Source organism: Nelumbo lutea, chromosome 1 (genome assembly GCF_056320005.1).
Source record: "Nelumbo lutea isolate HS-2025 chromosome 1, American lotus-T2T, whole genome shotgun sequence".
Taxonomy (NCBI): Eukaryota; Viridiplantae; Streptophyta; class Magnoliopsida; order Proteales; family Nelumbonaceae; genus Nelumbo; species Nelumbo lutea.
In genome coordinates, this window is record NC_142684.1 from 117,455,383 (window position 1) to 117,463,278 (window position 7,896).

Genomic DNA, 7,896 nt, shown 5'->3' on the forward strand with positions numbered 1-7,896 from the left:
TAGTATTAAGGCTTACCCAAGTCTGGGCCAGCTCACACCCCGGGTTTGATATTATATGCCCCGATCTTGGCCCAAATTGAGTCGGGCCCACACTTGGGTTGGCCCATATGAATTAAAATTAAAATTTCAATTTAACTTTATGTTCATACTTATAGACAATGTATTTAAAAAGGTATTGTTTATATAAAAATACAAAACTAGCGGGAGGGGGGCCTTGCTTCATAGGGGCTAATGGCAACTGTGTGAATTTAAGATAATTGGGACATATGTGGGATCAGTTAGGTCCACATGCTTGCTAGATCTCTTCTTGTCTGAGCAGGTAGAGAACAAAACTGGTTTTCCATGCTTAGGCTTTATAAGAGGCTCATAACCATATAAAGTTGTTATGTTTAACACACACTTGGTATCCTCTTGTGGAGATACTATGTCAGTGAGTATAAAATTTTTTTCTCCATGTCAAAGCATTTTTTAAATAAACATATTCTATCTGGAATAAAAGTGTTTCGAGAATCATTTCAAGATCTGATACAATATCTAGGATACAACAAACCAAATCTCACATATCACAAAAATCAACCACAAAGTATATGCATTGGGTACAATATTTGTTATATGATAGTGCAAGAAAAAGCGAGGAATAATTAATTGCAGAACGACAATAGGAATTGATAATGCGCGATCTAGAAGCTCCTAGCTGGAAGATTACCTGGACACTAGTCACGCAGTGAGCTGGACCAAGCTACAAGACAAAGGATCAGAGAACTAGAGGTGGCTAACCCGACGAGGTCACTCCAATGCTTAAGTCAGTATCGTACTCTACTTGTGAGCTGAAAGCTTGAATACAAGTAGGCTATTGAGCAAGTAATCATGTGTACCTGAGTCTTGGGGGTTGATGCCCTTATATAGTCTGGCTGCCATGGGTCTCACAAAACACTCTCGGAATCCTCGGCCCGCGACATAGGGATCCATTCTGCTTTGGAAGGAGGGTAATGTACCATTTAATAAAGTTTACTATTTCCCTTCGATTCGGGTGGGGTGAGGATAAGGCCTACAGTTATGCGGTGTGATCCCGAGAAGTGCAAAGACAACTAGCAAGCTTCTAGGTTCGGTTATGTGGCACCTCAGCGTATGTGGGTACCGAGGTGCTCTGGCTTCGAAGTGACTGAGCACCCGAGGTCCCCCGATCTGTTGATGAGTCACCACATGCTGATTTGTCATCTAGTTGGTAGGCCACATCCACGTGTCTTTTACATATTAGGTCGGGCCAAATCACCCCTCATCAATTGCCTCCCACTCCTCATGCTAGGGATGCTGACCCGATGCGGGGAGTTCATGGCAAGCCCAGGTGGATTTGGCACAACTCCTAAGAAGTTCGGAGGGTGGCTCTTCAATCGGACCTTCATGGCCCATTTGGCTCGATTAGGGAATACCCTAGATCATGTATCGGGTACACGCGGACGCTACGCCATTTATAAACTCTGTCGACGTCAAGATGCACACTCAACCGATTTCTATCTAGGGTGGCATGCAGCCAGTTCTCATGGGAGTCGTCGGATCATGTAGATCTTGACCGTTGAGTCCGGATTGTTGTGGCTATAAATAAGGGCCAGAGGGGGCCCATTTTTCTCGCCACATATTGCGTGCTCGAGTTTGTTGAGGTCGTGCTTCAATCTTCCAGGATGATGTTAGTTGCCTTTGTGTCCAAGGTCATTTCGCTTCCTTCGATCTTCTTGGTAAGTTCGTCTTTCTTTGTTTTTGTTTCCTGTTGTCTTTTTCCTCTAACTCGATATGTCTAGCATTAGCGTAGATAGTCTTTTCGACTAGAGTGAAGAGTCCACCTCAGCCCATGTTGAGGAGTTCGGTCCTGTCGGGGCAAATGCTTTGGTTGAGGGTCCGGACTTTACATTGGATATGGCAGACACGTTGAGGCAAAACCATGGGGTGTCCGAACAAGGGGCATCCACCCCGCGCCCTAGCCAGAAGCCAAATCGTTTTGGCCTTCCACTATGATGGCTGAACGGCTACAGTCTTTAGCCTCCCACTAGAGGTTCCCTGAGAACCACATGTACAACATCCCCTTAGGCCAGTACCCCTGGGATCACAACCCAGATGAGATCGTTGTTTACAAGGAGCAACTCGTAGCTAGACTCCGTTTTCCACTTCACCCTTTTTTCGTCGACGTCCTTAAATTCTTCAATGTCACCATAGACCACCTTCACCCAAACTCCATCCGATCTATGCAGCATCTCCCTATTCCACGAGTACAATAGACCCCTAACTCTCGATGTGTTTAGCTCGCTTTGTGCCATCAAAAAGAACTCAGCCTGCGTCCTTAAGGACGAGAAACACAACTATTACATCTCTCCTCAACCTGGGTACAAAGTCTTGCATGGCTTCCCGAATAAAGTGTCGGCCTGGAAAAGGCGATACTTTGTAGTCTTTGTAGCCGGGGGAGGCCATTCCCAATGAACTGGAGAACGACCATTATTGACCCCGGAGTCCAACTAAATAGTCATACTTCGGCAATGATCCGATCTTAACTTGCAGTAGAAGGATTTCTTGTCCGAAGAGAAGCTCGTAAAAGTCGGGCTGAGTCCTCTAGGTAGGTCATCATATCAGTGCACACTCGTTTTCTTCTTCGCAGCTTGTCTTAATCTTGCAATTAATTTGTTTGTTACTTTTTGTGGGAGCCATGGTTGATATCCCTGCTACCAACCTCTTCAGAAACATGAAGAGAGGGGAAAAGAGGAAGGCCTCCAAGAAGGCCCATCCCCAAGAGGCCACCACCACGTCCAACATCGACACTACTGCCATCGAACATCCTCCTATTATTGGCTTGGTCGAGGAAGACCAAGGTAGGGCTTCTCCACCTCACCTACCTGAGGAAGCTCCAGTGTCCGAGCCCCAATCCACTCAGGCAGCCATCCCTTTGGGGGATGACTCCTTCCGGGTGGTTCGGAGCATTTTTGAACCTAAAGCTCAGTCTCCTCAAGAGTAAGGATGCGGTCTTTGCCAAGGAGGTCGTGCAATGGGCCGATCTACCGGTGGCTCAGCTTAGGGCAAGAGCGGCTACTTACAGTATGGTGGTACATATATGATCCTTGGATGGTGCTCGCTATCACTCTTTCTTGGTACTTAGATTTTGTTTCTTCCTTGGTAGGTGAACTCTGCAATTCACGCTCTATCTCGCTAATCTGAGGTGCATCTAAAGCGGGCCCTATAGGCTAAAGAATCCTCTAGGAGCATTCAGTGTGAACTAGACTTAGCTCGTGGTGAAATTCATAAGCTGGGGAAGGATGTGTGGGCTCAAAAGGAGTTGATTGTGCTGCTGAGAGAAGAGAATAAGAAGCTCAAGGAGGAGAGGGAGGCTCTCGAGAGGGAGAAGGAGAACCTCGAAGCACTCGTGAAGGAGTGCACGGAGATCTTCAATGACGCGATCAAGGATGCCAAGGTCCAGGCCGTCGAGGAGTATAAATCTTCAGAGTAGCAGCACAAATTACTAGTCGAAACTGGCACAACGACCTATTGCAAGGGCTTCAAGCTTAGCAAGTGGATGACACGACGTGAGTTCCCCAAGCTCGACCTTAGTGCTATCACCACATCCAGAGTCACTAAGGAGATGGCCGGGGAGGCTACCAAGGACTCGGACTCCAAGGAGAATGATGGCAACCTCCTCGATGAAGAGATAGTGGAGGGAGACGAAGATGCTATTGCCGAGGACTGTATGGAGACCAACCATCCTGTTGGAGTTACTAATGGGGATAAAGAGCCCCCCGTCAACTGATGTTTATCTGCCTCTTTCTTGGACCCCCCCCCCCCCCCCGTACATATATGATGTCTTGAGTCTCCAAACTCAGTTGAGTAGATGTAACTCTTTTTTTTTGCATGTACTTCGAACTCCTTTTCATTAATACAATGTAGTAGTTTCGAAAATCTTTGTTGTGCAAAATTTTTCTAAGTATGGATTACTTTTGAAGTGTCAAGTTGACGAGCTAGGCTCGAGTAGGAATAACCCGATCTTAATGTACGCCAAAGTGAACAAACATTGTAGTGTATATGCTCAACCTACCTGCATACGAGCTATTTTTTTATTTATCCACACCAAAGCGACTGGGTTATTGGTTGCCTATGCCGAAGTGACTAGGTGTTAGGTTGCTCATGCCGAAGAGGCGACTAGGTTTTAGCACACCTATGCCAAGGATGCAACTAGGACTTAAATTGTGCTGAGGTCTTTTGTCAGCTCGACACCATAGCCCTTAGGCTCTGGGAGTGACTTACAGTCCTCTCTCCAGCTCGATGCCCTTTTGACCAACTCGGTGGTCTTGTGGACTTAGTAAATTTTTTTGTCATATTAGAGTCGCGAGCTCATAGATAATACCTCCTCAGATTGTCAACATTCCAAGCTTGAGATACTTGTTTCCCTTCCATAGTCTCGAGCTAATATGTGCCCCCTCTGAACACTAGTCTCACTCGGTATGAATCCTCCCATTTCGGTCTGAGCTTACATACGCTGGCTCAGGTACCATTACCTTGCGGAGCACCAGTCTTCAACTCGAAACCATCATCTTCTAACCCAGGCATTATAGTACTGAGCTACCTGCTGCTGGTAGGCCACAATTCAGATATAGGCCAGGTTGCATACTTCTTCGATCAGGTCCAATTTGGTTTAGAGCTCATTGTCATTCGCCTCTTCGACATATGTTTCAAGCGGCAGTGTTGGTACTTTGATCCATGTCAGAATCACAGCCTCCATTCCATACGTCAGGTTAAAGGGCGTTTCACTAGTTGCAATCTTGATGGTCATCCTATAGGCCAAAAGGACATTGGGCAACTCATCCACCGACAACCCTTTAGTTCGTGCTAAGCGAGCTTTCAATCCGCGGAGAATAGCCCTGTTCGTCACTTCAGCTTGTCCATTCGCCTGTGGATGTGCCACTAAAGTGAAGTTTTCCTGAATCCCCATCTCGGCACACCAGTTCTAGAACGTGATGTCTTTGAACTGCTTCCCATTATCCAAGATCAACACCTTGGGTACTCCAAAACAACACACAATGTTTTTCTAGAATAAGTTATGCATGTTTTGAACTGTAATATTCACCAACGGCTCAGCCTCCACCCACTTTGTGAAGTAGTCCATCGCTACGACCAAGAATTTCCTTTGCCTGGTTGCCGGCAGAAATGGTCCGAGGATGTCAATCCCCCACTACGCGAAGGGCCATGGGCTGGTCAGGTACTTTAGATCAGTAGAAGTTGATGGAGGATGTTGGCATGCCTTTGACATTTGTCGCATTTCTTGACGAGCTCGAGTGCATCTGCCTTCATGGTAGGCCAGTAGTAGCCTTGTCTTAGTGCCTTTTGGGCCTGCGCTCTGCCCCCCAAGTATGCTCCGCGTAGTCCTTCATGGATGTCGTGAAGTACTAATTCGGCTTTTGAAGGTCGTAAGCAACGTAGGTAGGGGAGCGTAAAGGACCTCTTGTACAGTCGTCCATCGAACGTATTCAGCTGACTGACGCTCTACCCTACGGGCTGCATTGCATTCTGTTGGTAGGGTCCCATGGAGCAGATAATCAATGAGTGAGTCAATTCAGCTCGGTTCTGAAGGGATGGGAGATCCATCATATGGATGGCCGAACCATGCATGGTGGTTGGGCAAATTTTCAATTTTTTTTTCTCTTCCATTTGGGAGTCGTATTCTCAGAATTTAGAAAAACTACTTTTTCAAGGTTTGTTCTTAAAGCAAAACCGGACCAGATCTGAAACCAAAAGAAGAAAGTAGGGATATACCTGGTACGGAATAATAGTAACTCCCAACGTAAGTGTTCACGCCCAAAGAGATTGACCAAAACCCACTTTCATTGAAAATGACACAATTTATGGTGAGGCAGGTTTAGTAGGGTGGTTCTTCAGCAAGAATCAGGCAAGGGGCTAGTGAGCACGACTTTAAATTGTTTCTTCTAACAATAAACAATATCAAGAACTATTCTTTATCAGATCCAAAAGAGGAAATCTAACTGGGTAGGGGCGGTAAGAACTATAGGAAAATTCTGTAGATTGCTGAGTGTATGAAACTGGTGAATTCACCCCTTATTTATAGCCTTCTTTGGATCAGTTTCCTAATTAAATTAGGAAAGAGTTTCTTGATCCAAATACGATATTTGGATCTAGACTCTTAAATGGATATGACTTATCTTATCTTTTAGCTAATCCTAATCAGATTATAAACCAGAATTCACCCATTTAATTAAATCACTTAAGCTCAGTTCGAAATGGGCTTTAGGCCTATTTGGTCACATAGTTCACTTTCCCATTAAGTGCTGGCTACTTTGGTTCTCTTTGTATGGCGTGGGACCCTGGCATTGATCTCCACAAAAGCTATATGGGTTCAGCCCAACCTCTGTTACAAGGCTTAGCCGAATTCACTACTGAAGACAATGAACCCCTGAGTCCATCAACATGGACTCTTAGCGGGCCCAACATTTACACTAAATGGTCCTTGGGTCCAGCCACCTTATGAAGGCCCAAGGACTATGGACTTATGTGAGATTAGCCCATCATGTTTATTATCCCTAAATGGTTTTACATTTAACCTCTCAGCCCATAATGATCAAACACTACCTGACAAGAGAGGACCTCTTCCTTGGCTGCAAGGTACAGTGTCACACTTTTTACTCACATGGATCCCGGGAATTAAAACATTTTTGCAAATATTTTGTGAAACCATAATATATATGTATATTTCTATATAAATATATTTTGCAAAAACAAATCTCAACAATTTGAAATCAACTACCGGCAGTTTAGGTTTCCATTAGAGAGAGTGCATTCCTCGATCATTCACTTTGTTCGACAATGGGGTTAATTCTGTCACTATGATCATCTACTCAGATGAATTTTCAAACTACCCCAACATACCTAGGTTTTGACCCCCTCTAAGGATCTCACTGATTAACATATCAAAGGTAGCTCAATCCAACACCTAATATAGTACCATAATCAAGTCTAGGGGTCAGGTGTAACTTTCTAGTTTTGCCCATCTGTCTCCAATGTCCAGGGCATAACTAGAAAATGGTCCGGTTTCAGAGTTTCAAGCAAACCCACACTGCATGTGCTTCAGGTCTCACCTTGGCAACTAAGACAAGCCACCCCAACCCACTTGGCAGCACATCAATGTTAGCCTTGGTAGGATAAATCTCCCCAAATCTATCCAACAGATGTGAAGATTCTAAACTAACACGAGTCTCATAAGTGTCTAGTTTAAGGGTATTACACAGAAACACATCAATATAACATTAATCAAATATGTACTTTATTCATTTACAATAAATGTTAAAAGGTACATCAATCTAATTGGAGCTAAGGGCATATACTATCTAACACTATACCATTCCCCTGTTTATAGAGAATAGAAACTTATTCTTTACTTAATTCCATAGAAATGATCATTTTCTAATTAGGGGGTGCATACAAACTAAATAGTGCCACAAAATATAGAATACAATCTTACTCTGAAAAATCCATGACTTTGTCTCAAGAACAATTTTGCTACCTCTAAAATAAAGAAGAAACAATTAAAACTCAATAGAATAGAGGATAAAGAGAATAAACTAAAACAACTAAAACAGAGGAAATTACAAATCATACCAATTAAAACTTAGTAGATAGAAATAAAGACTTGGAAATAAGAATGTGATATTACCTAAAGTCTATTGAAGTTGAACAGGTGGGGAGAAGAATAATGAATAGGGTATGAAAAGCAAGAAAATATACCATACGACTTTCAATATATATGAGAGAATCCATTCATTGTTACCATCCATCAGTGTACGAGTTACAAGCTGTAGAAGATATCATGAAATCACTGCAACCAATCAGCCATCAACTCTATACTTCAGCTTC